This window comes from Meles meles, chromosome 19 (genome assembly GCF_922984935.1).
Source record: "Meles meles chromosome 19, mMelMel3.1 paternal haplotype, whole genome shotgun sequence".
Taxonomy (NCBI): domain Eukaryota; kingdom Metazoa; phylum Chordata; class Mammalia; order Carnivora; family Mustelidae; genus Meles; species Meles meles.
In genome coordinates, this window is record NC_060084.1 from 22,946,563 (window position 1) to 22,966,080 (window position 19,518).

Here is a 19,518-nt window from a genome sequence, read left to right on the forward strand (position 1 = left end):
GAATCTCTTCTCAGCAGGGAGCCTGCTTCCCCTTCTCTCTCTGCCTGCCTCTCTGCCTACTTGTGATCTCTCTCTCTGTCAAATAGATAAATAAAATCTTAAAAAAAAAAAAAAAAGAATTCTACATTACCCCCATTTACTTCTTTATAAGTTTGTCAGTTCCAACAGTAATATATGGCATTGGGTAGTCCTTGTTCTAAGAAGATGATGAAATTATTTCTTTACGGTGGTGCTTAAAGTAATTGTGTTTGATTTCAGTGGGTTTTGTAAATGTAGTAAAAAAGGTATCTGAAATGGCACATCATTCTAGTGACAGAGATAGAGGTTTAGATGTAAGAGCACTGATGTTGACTATGTAAATAGGTATTACAACGATCTTTGGGGATGTCTCAATGTTTGTATGAGATTTTCAACATGTGCAATAGCATTGTACATCTTTTTGATCCCGCTGGTTCTCCATGATAGTACAGTCATGTGAATAAAGCAGGTAAGTATAGTAGGCTCAGAGATTTATGATTTGCCTCAAGTCTGCCTGTTCCAACTCTTATTATTTATAAGCCCCACAGAAGCAGGTTCCCTCTGCCAAATGTACTTTCTGTGTGCTTTCCACCAAATCTAGGATAATGCTTGGATCAGAAATGAGGGGCAAGGGGACAGACACAAATGGAAAGTTGAAGCTAACTTGCTGTTGGTGGCTGGTCAGCCACATATTCATTTACTAAAGAGAGAACATCTTTACTGTGAGAATACATGTGTAATGGGGCACCTGGGGGGACTCAGTGGGTTAAAGCCTCTGCTTTCAGTTCAGGTCATGGTCCCAGGGTCCTGGGATCGAGCCCCGCATCAGGCTCTCTGTTCAGCAGAGAGCCTGCTTCCTCCTCTCTCTCTCTGCCTGCCTCTCTGCCTACTTGTGATCTCTGTCAAATAAATAAATAAAATATATAAAAAAAAGAATACATGTGTAAGAGGGTTCTTTTTCTATGATCAACATCTCTTAGTCCTTGCTTCTTCTTTCGTTGCCTGAACCAGTGTGTACAGAGAAATGAGCTAGGCCCAAGCGAGCAGGGGCCATTTCCCTGACAGTGTATTCAAGCCCTCTTAGACCTAGTTTTGAGAGTTCTTTGAAAATTCTCATAAAAGCAAAATGTCTAGGATTCTTAGTCAGTCTAAAGCCCTGAAGTGGGTGGGTGCCTTGGGTAATGAATGGAGACCACCAGGAAGTTGTCATTGAGACCTTGAAGTCTTTTAAGATAACGTGGGAGCTAGGAGAGTAGCAATTTTTGTTTCTTAAGGGATTTGTGAAATGTGTGCCTGGAAATTTATGCTTATTTAATTCTTGTTCAACAGCTTTCACAAAGTATATAATTTTAATGACTGCGCTTAGCTATATTGTATTAATTTTACAGAAAAAAAGTATAATTAACATGAAAACTATACTGCATCCTGTATTTCTTAATTTGCCATCCTAAAAAAATGTGGCTATTCTGATCATGACACCCTACCATTTGGTGGTAAGATACCATAATTACTGGAAATCATTGGATGAAAACAGGGAGATTCATGACTTTATCTTTACTGACACTAACTAAAAATGGATCACATATTAAAAGATTAAAAAGTATGCTTAGATGTATTCCCAGTTTTGGTATTTCCTGGACAACCTCTGAACGCAAGGAGGTTAGGGGAATTTCTCAGTCTAATTTTCTATAAAATTAGAATCTTCATAATTGACTTACATTACTCAGAAGGTTGTAAAGTTATAAAAAGAAATTAAAGCATTATGAACACATTATATTAGTGGCTTTTTTTTTTTTTTTTTTTTTTAACGATCATAGAGATGTTGTTCTGGTGTAATAGGACTGGGTTCCATAATTTGTGCATCAGAAGGACGTGGGGAACTGGTTAAAATAGTTTCACAGCTTCACCCTAAGAGTCTGTGATTCAGCAGGTTTGGCATGAAGCTGAAAATTTACATGTCTAACAAGTTCTGGAGGAGGCTAAAGCTGCTGGTCTGGAGACCACACTTTGAAAACCACTTGCTCCGTGGGTGACTATAATAGCAGATTTCTCGACTTGACGTTCACGGTGGTGTGCCGGGAGATTCTGAAAACAAAATAAGAGAGGTATGGCACATCTTTCCGAGGTGCTACCAGAACATTTGCAAAGCTGTTTCGTATCCTCAAGAAACAATGTTGATAGATCAGGGAATGAACCACAGAAACAGCATGACATATTCTGAGAAAAACACAAAGCCTCAGAGTTGTTCCAAGTTTATAATTGTCTGCTTCTACCTGTGAAAGCTGTCACCTAATATGACCACCTAACTTCCTAGAGATTTTTCAAACATGTCCACCGAGACGTCGTAAAATTAGGGGTTTCCGCAGGGCAAGTGCTGTGTCTTATTTATCTAACCTTGAATCCCTAGGTTCTAGCTTCGTGTCTGGCAAAAACAGAGGCTCCCACAATCTGTGTGGTCTTAGGCAAGATTTCTTGCAACCTGTCTTGTGTCTAGTTGCCCCATAAGGAAAATAAGAACAATGGGGAGATAATATTTTAAGTTGGGCCTGTAATATTGATTCAAGACAATATTTGATATTTATTTATTTATTTAATATTATGTATTTATTATTTATCAAATATATAGTAAATCTACTGAGAACTTACTGTGCACCACCCAAGCGTTTAATTACCATCAATAGGCAAGTTGATGTAAGCCATTCCATATGAAATTCTTTGGGGGACCTGAGAATTTCACGTATTTCAGTTTGTAGTTCACTTCTTAGTTAACTGTGTGACTCACAGTTCAGAAAACATGGCTACAAAGGTTTTTATTCCTTTCAGAGGCAGTGCCCGCCTGGGGGATATGCCAGCCAATAAAGGTAAGGTGAAGCATCCAGCCTCCTTCAGGATTCTTTGTGGAAATTAAAGAGTCTAGTGGATGCTTAGGATTGTCTAAATAACGAATCTTTTGGTATTTATATAGCAGCAACTGTCTTCATTATTGATTTCCATTAATAAGCACACATTCTTACAAGCTACACTCTAATTAGAGAGAGAATTAGAAGTGCCCAATGCCTTAGTCCTACCGAAAAATTACAATATATAGGTTTAAATATTTACAAAAGTAAAGTGGAAGCTGTTATCTTTGGCAGTTCTGCGGGCTCTCCTGGATGCTGTTCACGGGGTTTGACCCCCTTTCAGTCCTACATTGTACTCACTGCTCCTAAGAATGCAGGTGCTAATTAACTTCTTAACACTTTTTGCACAGTACTAAAAGCCCAGCCTTCTTACATCTGTGCCTTCTAAGGTGTCTCTTTGAGTTACCTACTAAAAAGAGGAGTGCTTCCCACGGGGAGTAGGTATTACTTTTGTAATTAAAAACTTGAAATAACATATAACTTTCAAAAGGGCATAAGCCCCTCTTCCTCTTCCCAACTCACAAACAGCTCTTTTCCGTGGGCTAGTGTGTGGTGAGGTCGATTCCTTGTTCTCTCCTCTCATTCTGAGTTGGTTTCCAAGGGGTAGGACCTAAGCCTCTATCTGCATTTTAAACACTACTTCTCTGGGGATTCTGGCTCTGATGAAGGAATCATTCACCCAGAGCAGGGTTCTTCTCAAACTGGACACCTTGCTCTGTTTTCTGACATACTGTGCTTTGTTCGATAGTTTCAAAACCTGTCCAGTGAGTGTCTCTCCACATTCTGATTCTCAAATAGCAGCTAAGTTCTGGATTTTTTTAAAGTCCTATAGGAATGATATAGTACATATCACATAGTGCATAGTACATAGTATGGTACATATTCCGCAGTACCGAGGGCATGAATCACTTGAGAGTGCATAGTACCTGCCATTTGCTGCCAGTCAGAGTCAGCTTAGGATTGTTAAGTCCCAAATCTGTCGGTTATGGGAACCCATGATGTGACCTCAACATTTTAGTTTTGTTCTTTTCATTTCCCTTTTTCTTCTTCTCTTCTTTTTCCTTTCCTTTCCTTCCTTCTTTTCTTTCTTTTTTGAAACAGTATTTTCCTTTGGTTGTTTTCATTTTGTATAGCCGATTTTATCTTCATCTTTTTCTTTTTTTTTTCTATTTTAAGGTTTGCTATTATAACTATTACCAATGATATTCTAAATGTTTTTTATTTATTTATCATTCATTCATTCATATATTTATTTTTGAGTGAGAGAGCAAGAGAGGAGGGAGGAGCAGAGGGAGAGGGAGAGAAAATCTTTTTTTTTTTTTTTTAATATTTTTATTTATTCGACAGAGAGAAATCCAACTAGGCAGAGAGGCAGGCAGAGAGAGAGGAGGAAGCAGGCTCCCTGCGGAGCAGAGAGCCCGATGTGGGGCTCGATCCCAGGACCCTGGGATCATGACCTGAGCCGAAGGCAGAGGCTTTAACCCACTGAGCCACCCAGGTGCCCCGAGGGAGAGAAAATCTTAAGCAGGCTCCATGCCCACTGTGGAGCCCAACACAGAGCTCGATCTCAGGACCCTGAGATCATGACCTGAGTCAAAATCACGAGTTGGACACCCAACCAACTGAGCTACCCAGGTGCTCCTCTAAGTGTTTTTTAAATAGGTATTCCTTTGTTCTGTCAGCATGTAGCAAAAAACAAAACAAAAAGACAAAAGCAAAACACAACCAAACCTTGCTCATGTTTTGGATTCTTTCTCTAAGATAACTTGAAAGAGATGGAATTACTAAGTCAAATGTTTGACTGCATCTCTGTATCTAATCTACATTTATGTATCTACTTACCAATTATCTATCTCCCTCCTTATCTCTGTATGAATCATTTGTTCCCCCTACTATACTAACTACGGGGGTAGTTGCTATTTTAATTATGAAACAATATCCATATGGAAAACATCTGTAATTGAGCAGATGAATGAATTGAAAACAAACATTTATTGGGTACCTATTTATTCTTATCCTTTCTCAGGAAGCTAGACGTCATTTAAATATAAGTTTTAGGGTGTATGTGAAACCTAAATGAGACAATCCAATCAAGTAAATACTTGGGCCAGAAATATAGTGGTTTCTTTATATTTGATGGTAATTATCAGTATCTAACTCAAAGAAAAGACGAATATTTGGAAGTAAGAAAGGGCCAATGACAACGAATGGGAAATACAGAAGTTAAAATGATGTGGAATTCTCTAGAAATTCATGGATTTTTCCCCTTTATGCTTTTCCTTTGAAGGAATGTCATGATGAAGTTTGTATTTAATGACCATCCAGATTCCTAATTATTTTCCTGGGGAATCTGGAGAGCCACTATAGGTAGCTGCACGTTCTATATGAAATAGTGTTTTGAAAATATTTCTCTGGAGAATTTAAAAACAAGAAAAGCTCAGATTCCACTGTTTTTAGACATATCCCAGTGCTCCTCATTTCACATATTTATACTCAAACATGTACAAAATCCTTGCTGCCACATTTTTCTTTCTGCCTAGAGAACAGCTGTAAAGATATTAATTGTGCTTCAGTTATAAATGGATTGCCAAAAGGGACAGAACGGGTTGTGTATCTCATCAGCATGCCCTGTCTGGTATAAATAATGAGACAGGAACTTGGTAAATTGGAAATTTGTGATAAAAATGAGATGTGATATTATAAAGTCCCACCAGTTCCTTCTTTGAACATATTGATTTTTTTTTTTTTTAAGATTTTATTTTATTTATTTGACAGAGAGAGATCATAAGTAGGCGGAGAGGCAGGCAGAGAGAGTGAGAGGGAAGCAGGCTCCCTGCCGAGCAGAGAGCCCGATGTGGGACTCGATCCCAGGACCCTGAGATCATGACCTGAGCCGAAGGCAGCGGCTTAAACCACTGAGCCACCCAGGCGCCCCGAACATATTGATTTTTAAGGCATTCTGCAGGACTGCTAAATCAATGATTGCCTGTCACAAAATGTTGGTTAAAGGGGCTCTATTACTGGGGTCAACTACAAATTAGCCCAAAGGGTAAACACAAAGGTAGTATAAATGTTAAAAAGAAAAAAAAAAAAAGTCACAGAGATTGTAAAATAGAGTTGGGAAGGCACAGCTGTAAGAAAATGTATACAGTTATTTCTCCCATTCTACCTCAGATTCTTAACTATGCTGAGTAGGAAGCATTGAAGAGTGGAAATATAACTGAATTGAATGAGGAACTTTATCACTTCCATTATTTTTGAAACAGAGTTGGGATTTTCTTCGATGTTTCTTCAAATTCTCTGTGTCTTTCAAATCTGATTTTCACATTTATCTTCTGTGAGCACCTCACAAAGCTACTATTTCCCAGCATGGTATCATGATTAAAATTTAAACAAGCCTAAGAAAAAATATTGATATTTCCAAATGTCTTATACAAATAAATTGATGCATTTTGACTTGTTTCTTAAATAAAACCCAATTTTGGAAGAGGTCTTAATTTAATGTGATAAAAATCTGTGAAAAGGATAAAAAAAATCACCTAACTTAAGGTCAGTATTCTGAAATCACAAAATACACTTGTCGTCGAGCTACCCGTTATGTCATGTCATTAGGGGAGGTTGCATTTCCATACCTCCAGTCTGCCTTACACCTTTCCCTAGGAGCCAGTCTCCTCTGCACACACGACTTCTTGACCTAAATTAGAGCCTGTGCAGTGATGTTTCTTTCTGTGACTCTCCCCTCATTAGGCTGTGAGCCCTCCTCAAAGACCATGGAAGACCTGTATTCATTTTTGAAATCTCAGGGCCAAGCATGGTTTGATGGTGTCCAACAACCAATAAACATCAACAGAGTAAGAAAAAGGAACTAAGGAAGGAAGAATAAAGAGAGAGAAGGATAAAAACAAAAAGAGAATAATATGAAAAATTAATTCAGTTTCCTCCTACTATTTTGTTGGACTGTTTAAAGGTGTGGTCCATGTCAGATTCAGCATTACATCTTCTGGGCTAGACGCATAGAAGCATCATCAGTTTTTCTCTGTCTCACCCTCTCTCCCTCTTTGTTCCTCTTTCCATCCTCTCAGTTTGAAAAACACTCAAGATGCTGGAAGATCCTTAATCATTTTTTTGAAAACTCAATGCCTAGTCTTTCACATATTCTTTTATTTTTGCCAAGACTTTAATTAAGGCAGGTAGAATTTTCAATACGTTTTTTCCCCCAGCTCTCTCCGGGCATACATGTATCAAGGTCTCACTACATTCTTCTAGTATTTGTGTTTCCATGCTACAGTCTGCTTGTTTCATGTGACCACATTTAACTTCTTCATGTACACCTGTTGAAATCTGTTTTTTTTTCCTCACACGTCTTTTAATATGAGCTGGGGGAAAGAAAACAGGCTCTTAACTACCATCCAGGAGTTCCTACATCCAGGAATGAGCAGATGGCACCAGAGCTACAAAGGATAGGGTTAGGAATTTACCTGGGTTGACTTGATTTCAAGTCTGATGATGAATTTTCTTTAAGGTGAAGTCTTCTTGCCAAGGCTGGTTATTTGTAAGGATTATATGTGTGTGAATTTCTTACTTGTATGGTTAGGTTTCCAACCTATGGCTAACCTTGACTATTTCTGTTAAGGTGTTGGAATTTCATTGTTGAGCTGTCTGGGTTTGAGGAAAGAAAAAAAGTGAGTTAGAATAGTATCTCTTCACTAACTGACTCTATGCTTTAATACATGTATTTAGCTTTGTTGAGTGCCGTTCCCACACTTTTGAGTGTCTTGGAGTCAACAGTATCAGCATAAGTATATTTGGAGTGTAAAAATGAGTGAGGGAATGTAAAGGACACTGCATAGAAAGTATGTAGCTCCTAGTTTCAGATAATTTAAAGTCTCACTGTCCCTGTCCCAACTGGAATATGAAAATAGGACCAGTGATAGCTTATTTATTTATTTGTCTAACTGTTAGATTGAAAGTTGATGTGTTTATAAGAAGTAAAATTTAATTTAAAATATACTACTACCAGAATATAGGCACTACTACCAGAATATATGCCCCCCCCCTTTTAATACAGTAAAAGAAGTGATGGTTTTGGGTCAGGTAGAACTGGACCTGAATGTCCGCTTCTTAAATTAAGAAATGGTGACGCTTATTTCTCATGGTTCTGTAGGCTGGGAAGTCCAAGATCATGGTGCCAGCAGATGCAGGATCTGGTGAGAACCTGCTTCCTAGTTTGCAAGTTGCCTTCTTGCCATGTCTTCACCAAGTGGAAAACAGAGAGAGAGAGAGAAATGTTGAGAGAGAGGAGCCGGCTCTTTGACACTAGTCCCATTATGAAGGGCCATCATCATGACCTGATTACTTCCCAAAAGTCCCATCTCCTAATACTATGCCACTGGGCGTTAGGATTTCTACATATAAATTTGGGAGGAACACAAAAATGAAGTTCATAGTACCCTGTTGGTGATTTTTTTCTCCCATAGGGATTAAAGAACTTCTCTATTTAATGGTAGTGGAACATCAAGCAAGAGCAGCTCAGGTTCAAGAAATGCTTTCTTTGGTCATTTTCTTAGAGTAGAATTTCCTTAAAACACATTCTGGCAAGATAGGCAGAGAGTCCTTGTTCTTTGTGAATCATAGGGAAATCCAGAAAGATTTACTCATAAGAGAGAAAGGTCTACCAGACTTCCAGCGCCATCAGCATGAAAGGAGAGGTTAGCTTTCCTCCACCTTCTTCTATCCTCTCCCCTCACCCATCTCCCCAACCCTGGCCATTGCTGCTGCTTTTTACTGTCAGATGGTTTTGTTGATTCAGGCTCAAATTGAATCTCCTAGTCCAGTTCTTTGCCAGAACTATGCTTGTCCTGTCCAGAATGTAGCTTTGGGGCTACTCATTCCCTCCATGATGAGCTAGACTTTAATGCCCAATTTTGAGACCTGAACTCTTAGAGATTTGCTTTCATAGTTATGACTGCAGCCTTCCTCAATGAAGGATTGTTAAACCCAAAGAGGCTTCACGTTGTCACCCATGGAACTTAGCATCCTTGTCCTTCCTCCTTTTCCCTGGTAAAAACACTTTCCACCTTCTTGCCCCTCAAATGAAGTCTTCAGGCCATCGGTGCTTCTACAGGAAATTTTCTTGAGCTCATTTAAGGGTTTGATATCATACTAACTTTTATTTATAGCCACAGGAGTGGGCCCATCTTCGGGAAGAAAAGAGCCTGACTTCCCTCCTAAGAGGAGGAAAAAATCCCTACTGTTTCTTTTCTAATAAATTTAAAATATGAAAATAAGACAAAACAATGAAAGCAACAAATCATTCAAAATATCAGCAGATCAACCTACTCTTAATCTTTGAATGTGTCTTCCTAAAGAAAATAACCATGCATTCAATTAGTCATTTATCTATTTGACAAATATTTATATCACTTTCTGAGATGCTAGAGAGAAAAATAAAAACATTAGGCTGTGTTCTTTGCAGTTGAAGATCTAAAATTCAGAAACAGTGAAACAGTTATGAAGGCTGGAAACCTCCATCACTGGTTTTAAATATAGGTTTTATCCCTTTCTGTTTGAATGGAGATCATCTTTACAGATGCTCAAAGGCTTGTTGCAAAGATTAAAAGAATAAATATTTTATACCAGGCATTGTTCTTAGTGCTCATGCCATTAGGAAATGTAGAGGTATGCCTATGCTATGAAGTAAGGATGAGGCCACATTACAGAGGAATGGGTTAATTCTGGAGAGGAGGATTAGATGGGAAAGTTGAGAGAATAAGAATAAATATTGTTTTCAAGCAGCTTTCACTCTGCAAGGGAAAAATCTGTACCCGCTGTACTTTATATAAAGGGAAGTGATGCCCCCAGAGATAGTCAAATGAAGTATTTTTAGAGTGCAGAAGAGGTAACGATTCAGCTTGAGGACAACTAATTCTTGAACCTGAGTGTGAATGAGTTAGGTAGATATGTTAGGGAGTCATAGGAATGTACTTAGTTGAGTTTGGGGGAGAAAAAAAGAACATTAGGATGATTAGAAGCCTTTGGTGTAAAAGAATGTGTAAACCCTATTCTAACGTTCTGTTTTCCCGAGATAAGCTCTGAACTTATCAACCTCTTTCACGGGGATTTCTTTTTTTTTTTTTTTAAGATTTTTTATTTATTTATTTGACAGAGAAAGATCACAAGTAGGCAGAGAGGCAGGCAGAGAGAAAGGAAGGGAAGCAGGCTCCCTGCTGAGCAGAGAGCCCGATGCTGGACTCGATCCCAGGACCCTGAGATCATGACCTGAGCCGAAGGCAGCGGCTTAACCCACTGAGCCACCCAGGTGCCCTCATGGGAATTTCTTGATCTGCAGCCCTACCTCTGAACTTTGACTCAGCATCATCCTTGTTCTTAAATGTAATCTTAATATTTATGTCCCCTCCTCCCAGAAACCTTGCTTTCTCTATGTAACTGCCCCTCTTGTGTTACTCACCCGCCATTCTTTCCCCACAGCACTGCCTCACATCATTTGTTACTCATCCCGCCATTTTCTGGCCTCCCACTGGCCTGCCCTTCAAGAAAGCAAGACTTCTAACTGTGAAGTCTCTTGGGTGCCTAAAAGAAGGCTTGGCACATAGTAGAAGCTCAGTAAAAATATACTGTGATAACCAAGGGCCCAAATAGGCAATAAACCCAACTGTCTCCCATTTTAATGACAGAATTCATGGATGGTGGCACATATAGAATGACATGTTTTGGGTAACTTAGTGAATACCTTTTTAAAACTGCTCTTGAAACCAAAGGTCTCTAATGATTGCCCAGTTAAGCCTGTTTTTTGTCAGACTTTGCCTTTTCAATAGCTCAATTCTTTTGGCCAGGTGTGACATTTGATAAGAGAGTTAAGCCTTTTGTCTTTCAGTTGAGGGGGGTGGGGAAAGTAACCATGTGAGGTGATGGATGTCTTAATTAATTTGATTGCAGTAACCATTTCACAATGTCTGTGTATATCAAACCATCACGTTGTGGACCACTTTAAATATGTTACAATGTTTTTGTCAGTTATATGTCAGCAAAGGTGGAGGGGGGTGGAAAGGAAGGATCTGTAGTCACAACCACACTACTGCCATTTTTAAGTGTCCTGGCTTTTAATTAGAGAATTCAGCTCCTTCTACAACAATAAAAAATGAGCAGCCACTGGAGTGGCTATAATTTTATTCTCATGCCTCTTAAACTCAAATTCATCCTTCATCAAACATACATAAAGTAGCCATAGAGAGCCAGAGGTGCAGCTCAACACAGTGTCCCCCCACCCAGGGACTACTGACCGTCATCCATATGAAGCAGACTTAGAATATGAAATGGGCGGTATCCACTTTCTTATATTAGGAAACCGAGTCTCATAGGTGTTGAGAAAAAAAAAAAAATCCTTGGAGTGTAAGAGTGACATGTCGTTAATGTAGAGTATGGATCTCAGTCTGATAATAAGAGGATGTGAACAACACTCCTGACATTATGAGTGTAGCATATACCTGTTTTCCACTACATCATGCCGATGACTTCCGGAAATAAATTTAACAAAAGTTTGCAGTTTCCTGCAGTACAGTGAAACCATGTGAAAATGTGCTAAAATGAACTTCAGACACTCTTGGGACAGAAACTCTGACTGCGGCACTTTCTTGTGCCCTCCAAGGCTAACTTGGAGCTCAGCCCACAGTACCTACTATGCTAATAGCCTTTGTGTGAATGAATGAGTTCATGTAATAAAATATAATGAAGGAAACTTCCACCTACCACAGTCCTGAGACTTTGTAGAAGGCATCCGCAGAAGCCCTGGTAGCTTAATTTTGCAAGGTCAGAATGGAAATAGCTGCCGGTCTAAAGCATAATGATACTAGTTTATTTCTTAGGTATTTATAGGATTTCATTCCATAGGTAACAGATTAGCAAAGGCTTGATCGCTGGGAATAGGCAGCTTAAGAAAAAAAAAATATACTTTTTTGGGTCTCATTGTGTTGTAAGAGTCATTCTGATTCTGAAAAGGCTTATTTATGCACACAGAACTGTGAAACAGACAGCTTATTAGTTTTCACAACCAGACTTCCAATCGTCCTCATTATCTGTTTGCAAAAGCAGTGGGTAGGCCACCATCCTGGTACTGTTTGTGAGAAATGCAGAAGGTACTTTTCTCCTGTGCATAGTAAACATGACTGAGATTTTACAGTTCCACATTTTCATACAGTATTTTTCACTTCTCTCACCCGATGCACAGTACAGATGTTCACTGGGATGATGCATGGGTGAATGGAAGACATCTGTGTGCTCGAACGCATTTTCTGAAGTGTTTAATTGTTCCAGAAAGTTTCGGGCTCATTTTATAAACACAATGTTAAGTGTGTATGGATGTTCCATTAAGTTACAAAACTGTTTATACCTCTAAATGCTCCAGAATAAAATATGGAAATGGAATTTTATTTCCCCAGTTTATGTCCCGAATCATAGAGCCAGAGAAATGACAGGATGCATTTCGGTGTTGTCCATCCGCCTGACTGCAGTTAAGATCTGTCCCTGTTCCCGTAATAAATTCAATTTGGAGCATGTAGAATTTGGCAGCAACATTTTACTACAGGCTGAGAGCTGGCACATGAGAGGAACACCCAGTGAACAATGGTTAGCCTTTGCAAAAGACGATGGAGGGGGAAGAGATTGTTTAGAATTTCATTGTGTGGTATATGTCTTAAAGACTGGTTGATGAAATGAGATGGCAAACCCAGGCTGCCTTTGCCTCCTGCTCATTGGCTTCTATAAATTGCAGGATTGAGCACCAAAAAAGAGAAGGGTTTCATCTTCTGTTGTCACCCTGCCCGTAGCTTCCCTAGTTAACCGATAGTTGTTCAGAGCAGCAGTTCTTAGAAGGAAGTAAAATCCTGTCTTCCTGCTTACAGATGGTATATCTCACTGTTTCCCTCACAGGTTGGTTGAGAAAGAATTCTCCATATATAGGGTTAAAAAACACAAGCCCTACATTCTACTGATCCACGTTTAACCCTCCTCACCCTCCAAAGTTCCCCTAAGGCGTCCCTTGGAGGTTTGGATACTTGACCTGTGTCTTTTAAAACGAATCAGCAAAGCTGAACAATGAAAATACAGGTAGGAGTCAGGCTATCTTTGCACGGGGAGGATTTGCTTGAGGCCTTTCAGGAGAGAGTAGGATGGGTGGTCAGTTGGAGAGATGTCAGGAAAACTGCATTGGCTGCCTGCAATTATTCTGAGCTTTTCTGTAAGCATGTCAGGTCTGTGTTCTGTTGTTACTTGGGGGTGGGGGGGAGGGTCGAGGGACAAACGAAAAAAAAAAAAAAGCAAACCTCTAGAAGTTGCATGCCAGTCATGTACAGAGGCATCCCAGAACATGTTTCCATAAAAGTAAAAAATAATGGATTTGGCATGATACACTTAAAACATCCAGGGCCAGATCCTTCAGCTTCTAGTAAGCAATAATTTAAACGTCAACAAGTTATGCGGGCCTTAAGAAATTATTGCTCGGCTAGTCAACAACCACAAAAGGTTGTCATGGCAACACCTGTGTCCGCACTACCTCTTGCATTGCCTAGAACTTGGGAGAATGAGCCAGGAGGATGAGGGAAGATGGGCTGAGGGTTTAGTTTTATTAAAATAACGAATGCAAGCTGCATCATTGCTGTGACCCCCTTAGGCCTATGATCTTTGGAATGTGTGAATGTTTGAGACATTGTGGGATGATAATGCCAGATACTCTGTCCACGGATGGTACACACTGAACTTGGATCCGGGTAGCCAGAAGGTCAAATCAAAAGTTGGAAGATGGTAGCAAGAGGCCAAGAACATGGGCCTTTCTGAATTTCCGTGATTGCAAAGGTTCTGTTGCTTTATTTTCCCACCTGCTCACAGAATGCTTATTCTCTGAGAATGTATCGAAAATGACTCTTTGCAAATGGGGTTTGTGTTCTTCTCATCATAAGAGTCTTAGCTGTTCCAGTGTGCACATTTTCATGCTGCACCAAACCTTTGTTTTCCTGCTCGGGGTGTCAGCACCAGCATTTTTCTTTCTGAATAATGTGCAGAATTGGTGTGCTGACTTGCTCATAAAAAAGTATAGTCTAGCTAACAGAGCTGCACTACCCAAACCCAACATCTTATTTTCCCGAAGGCCTTTCATCTTGGTTTGTCAGCAAACTGGAACCTCTAACCTGACAGTGTAAAATTTTTGATGGTTAATATTGCTTGTAGTGTTTGCTGTCATTATAGGGGGAAGATGTGTGGGTCCTGCTGCTAATGGGAGGGAACCTTCAGGTGTGGCAGGAGGCAAATGATACCACAAGCCCTCTGTTAATTAAAATCCAAGCACACATTGGCAAATCTCACTTAACCAAGAAACTAAATGCAGAATAATGGGCTTATTAAAAGCAGAATTCACCTTGGAATTGATGTATTCCTACTTGAATTGATACTAGCAGGACGCATTGTGGTGACAGGGATCATTTTTGTTGACAACAGCTGGAAATACAACAGCTATATTATTATAATTAGGATCAGCATCAAGTTGGATCATAATAGGGGCTTTCTTGGAGAAATGGCACAGTGTCAAATTTATAGTCACTAGCTAAATGAGTCTCTTGTATCCTCGACAAAGAGACAAAAACAGTTCCAAATGAAAACACAAACAGAGAATCCTGTTGTTATATTTCCTGGGTATTACGCAGGGCCCTATTTATCACACACCAACACTTGCCGCTTTGAAGAAACATTATCCTGCAAGGTTTACACTTTTCATTTTGCCTCTGTGGTCTGCATTCTGCATGCATTTCCATGGAGAAGCCTACACCGCAGCTTGACTAGAAATCTTTTCTGCTGCAAGATTAACCTCAAAGTATCCATTTTTCCCCCTCTGGGTAATCACTTGACAAATGCATCCACAAACCCTCTGCACACATCTATTCCAGGGTACAGGTGCATCAACAGCCTTGAATCACTATTAGGAGAAATATTGTCCTTGACAGGAAGTAGTACTGCCTTTTCATTTCCAGACGTCTCCAGTTGAAGGATGCGGATTTCCCGGGAAGCCAAGCATCAGGCAGAAAGATCATGGATGAGGTTGTGGGTAAAAGTTTGCCTTCGCTGTGCTGCATTGCCCGGCAGAGTAGTTCATCTTGGCAGGAGTGTGGGATTTGCACGGGCTGAGAGATAACGCAGTCATTAGAATGCCACCTACCCAAATAACTTGTGCTTGTGACATGCCCAGTGCCTGGCCTTGTGCTTGCTACATCAAAACCCATTTTATTTTTGAGCCCACAGCAAATTTATACCACGGAGGAAACTGACATGAGATGAATAGATGGGAAAACGTGAGATTCTGTGTGTGTGCGTGCGCGCACGTGTGTGTGTGTGTGTGTGTATTTTCTAATACACATTATGTGCATATAAATACAGGGACAGTAAGCTTCCAGAAGTATCAAATGTCAATGACTCTTAATTAATTTTTCCATAACTTATTATATTTCATTATCTCAACAAGCCTAAGAGTTAGCAGCTACTGTCACTTTCCTTTTTACAGATTAGAAAACCAAAGCTTAGAAAAGTATTGTTACTTTGGCCAAGGAACACAGGACTCATGGAAGTTGAAGATGTTATAAAACAAGTGCCCTAAGGTTGCCTGGGTGGCTCAGTCAGTCGAGCGTCTGACTCTTGATTTCAGCCCAGGTCGGCTCAGGTTGTGATCAGGGTTCTGGGTAGAATCGGGTCCCAAATTGGGCTCTGTGCTCTGTACAGTATCTTCTTGTCCCTCTCACTCTGCTGCCCGCCCCCCCGATAAATAAATAAATAAAAATTTTTAAAAAATAATATAAGTGTCCTGGTTAAAGACAATATGACTCCAAACATATCTTCTTAGTCATTCGGCTCTACTTAATATTATCTCATTTGATTATTACACAGAACTTTGAGGTGTGCCAAATAAAAAATGATTGTCTTTGCTTTGCATGTGTTAAAAAAAAAAGAAAAAGAAAAAGCTGAATCACAGAGCCTAGAAATGATGGAAACCTGGCCCATTACTCCTGCCTCAGTGTTTTGTAATGTTGTAGGACAGTAACATCAAGTTACAGTAATCAGTGACAATAGGATCATCATCAGTCTTGTAAGCTTCCCAGGAAATAACCCCAACTTCCATTTTTTTTTTTAAAGATTTTATTTATTTATTTGACAGAGAGAAATCACAACTAGGCAGAGAGGCAGGCAGAGAGAGAGAGAGAGAGAGAGAGAGAGGGAAGCAGGCTCCCGCTGAGCAGAGAGCCCGATGCGGGACTGGATCCCAGGACCCTGAGATCATGACCTGAGCCGAAGGCAGCGGCTTAACCCACTGAGCCACCCAGGCGCCCCAACCCCAACTTCCATTTAAGGCGAAGTAATCTCCATGGGCGTTTACGCAATTTGAATAGTTGAAAGAAAAATGCTTCATATATAAACAAATCCGAAGAACTCTTCAAAGTAATTAATGTTTCTGTGGTGAAGAGTGAAGTTAAACGTTAACAGTGTCCACTACCCGCTACGGCTGTTCTGAACTCCAGCTTTGACTAAGAGTTGCCTGAGAAGATTTTTAAAAATACTCCCATCTCCGTCTTGCCACACTGTAGATCGGAAAGGTACCCAAAAGATACTGATATTCATCAACCTAGATTCTAACATGTAGGCAGAGTTGGTGCTCATCGGCTTCACACGTGGTCATTTGGGTGCTAAACCTCTGCGTATGTTATTTAGTTTAACCCTCACAATAATTTGGATATGTTTTGTAGATTTGAAGTTTGAGGCTAAGGCAAGTTAAATGATCGGCCCAAAGAGATGGGTAATTGTTCCAGCGTAAGTTGGAAGCATTCCATCTGCAAAACCATGACCCAAGCATTACTCTGCCCAATCCTACCCACGGCACACATATACGCAGTGATTCTGTCATTCAAAAATTGTTTGATTTATTTATTTTGTCTCTGTGAAGACATTTCTCAATTTAAGTCACCCACTAGCAGATAATTTTCGTGATGATAGGAATCTCTATTTGTTCACCTCTTTGTCTCCAGGACCCTAGGTAGTGAGTGACTAGAACAGAATACTCACCCTCATTAGCTTAACATACACTTGACTTTATTTTTCTGATAATGTGTTATCTCATCATGGGGGAAAGATGTTTCTCCTTAAAAATGTTAAACATGCAAATCAGCTCAATCGAGCAAAACAGTTGTTTCCTGGTCATCTACATGGAAGAATTCCCCCTTTCTCACCAGTCTCTGAACTATGAGCTCTCAGGAACTCCTGAGTCGTTTTCTTGCTCTTCATTCTTTGTTTCTTTAACTTTAACTTTTTCAGAAAAATTACAGAGAGTTCTATATACCCCTCACCCAGTTTACTGGCTTTTGAACATCTTATGGAACCTTAGTGCCAGGATGAAAACAAGAATATGAGCATTGAGATCCATATTTATTGTTAATGTTTTATCACCCCCTAACTGGACTACTGCCGTAACCTCTTAACGATCTGATCTAATCTTCAATGTCTCTGGGGGCACGATAGAGGAGATCCCACAGCATGGGTTTGGTCTCTAACTGAAATATCATCTCTGTTTCCTACTGGTTAAGCCAACACTCCCCATCCTGGGATTCAAATGACTCCTGCATTTTGTGCTCCAGCTTACATCTCCAAAGTTAGCTTGATGATTGATTTTTCCAGTCATTATCTCCTCTTAAAATTTACTTATTTCCCTTTCTTCCTCTTACTTGGAAGGTTTTCCTCCAATTCTTCTCATTCCCACGTGATATTCAAAGAACTCCAAATATTGTACTTTCCCGTGTGCATCTCTACCAGCTTGCTGACGAGTTATTTGTCAGAGCGAGTCTTATTTTTTTTTCCTTTGACATTGTTCCCAGTGTCTGATGGAATATGGAATGTATTATACAACTGACATTAGGTGCATTTTCTTTCTTTCTTTCTTTCTTTCTTTCTTTTTTCTCTAACTGTAGATTTTGTAGAACCTCTGAATCATCCTTCTGAGTAGAAATTTCCAATTTTACGAAACTATCAACTGCTCAACAAACATTATTACTACATTTTCCTGTATAGTGACCATAATTCAAACCCTTGAAAGTATTTTGATTGGCATGATCTTGCAAAAGCTCTATCCTACTTCGGTAAACAGGGAGGTCTGCTGCTCAGCCCCACCCCTACCTCCATGCCCTTTGGGTTGAAAAACACTCTTCCCCCGTGCTGCTGGAGAGTGCTGATTGTTGGCATCTCAGGGCTGACGATCACCCAGCTGAGGAGAGCTGCCTGGCCCAAGGCCAAGGCTCTCTTCCTAGAGGGGTTCCTACAGCCAATAACTGGTCAGTACTGGATCTAAAGGTCTGGCACCATTTCCTCGGTGACCATCCCCTTGGTAGGTTGTGCAGTGGAGTCTGTGACTGCAAAATGCATCACAGCCCACAGCTCCTTCTGCCCAATATGGACCTGTTCACCCCCCACAGATACCATTTAAAGAGAACTCCCCAATAACAATTCTGCAAGAAATCTATGTCAGAGTCTACTTGTTAGGGAACTCATCTCTGACACTTACTATTTGTCATTAAATCATCAGATTATTCACATGCCCGTTCATTCAGTTATCAATACGTTTGATAATTATTACGTGTCTGACACTCACTGGATGAAGGACACTGCCTCTGCCCTCACAGACCTTGAAGCCCATTACCGTACCAGACATCTCCAGTTTCTCCCAGTTTCAGCACGTCCCAGAATTTCACAGTCTCTCAGACTACTTTGCCTTTACTTATGCTTGACTTATTGCTTGGAATTCCTTCCCTGCCCTTCTCCTGGTTAAACTCTCCCTGTCTTGAACAATGTAACTCAAATGCAATGTCTCTCAGGAAGTGGTCCCTGACCCCACCCTGTCTGTCGAATAAGTGAGAGGTCCAAACATGGTGCTACGGCATTCAGCTGATTTCTGTATGCATGTGTGTCTGTCCCCTCCTCTAACCTTCCACCACCAAACGGTACACTTCCTAAATGTAGATTTTATCTTAGTATATATACCTCACGTCAGGCAAGCTTTATGTGGACCTTTGCTGAATGGATGAGTGAATGACAAATGGAAAATGAATCTGAAAATAAAGGTTTGATTCTGTTATCCATAAGGCCTAATTTCCTAAACATGCAGATTAATGAGTGGTTCCAATCTCATTTTATATTCTGAGGAACTAGATGAAATGGATAAAATATTCCTCTGATATTTTTGTGCAGTTTTTTTCAGCAGCCATTTTTTTCAGGTATATTGTAGTTGTATTTCGGCAAAACTTAAATGCTACATATTGTATCATATTATTAACCTGGTGTTTCTTGTTTCTTTGATATGTTTCCTTTTCATATTCTCCAAGCCCACACAAACCTGAAAGGTATCTTTAAAATGAAAACTACAAAGGATTCTTGAGTAATATAGATTCTAAAAGGGTTATCTTTATATAGTACTCCAACCTGGCAGTACTCTTCTTTTTAAAGACTTGGATATTTTTGAAGTTATGACAGAGTAGTTTATCTCCATATTTTTGAAGAGATTTCT

At 39.9% G+C, this 19,518-nt stretch overlaps 1 protein-coding gene across 3 annotated transcripts in view; it reads left to right on the forward strand.

Moving 5' to 3' along the window:
- The window catches only part of CDH8 (cadherin 8), a 383,236-nt gene that overhangs the window by 147,069 nt on the left and 216,649 nt on the right, over nt 1–19,518 (forward strand). The gene's annotated exons all lie outside the window — the stretch shown is intronic.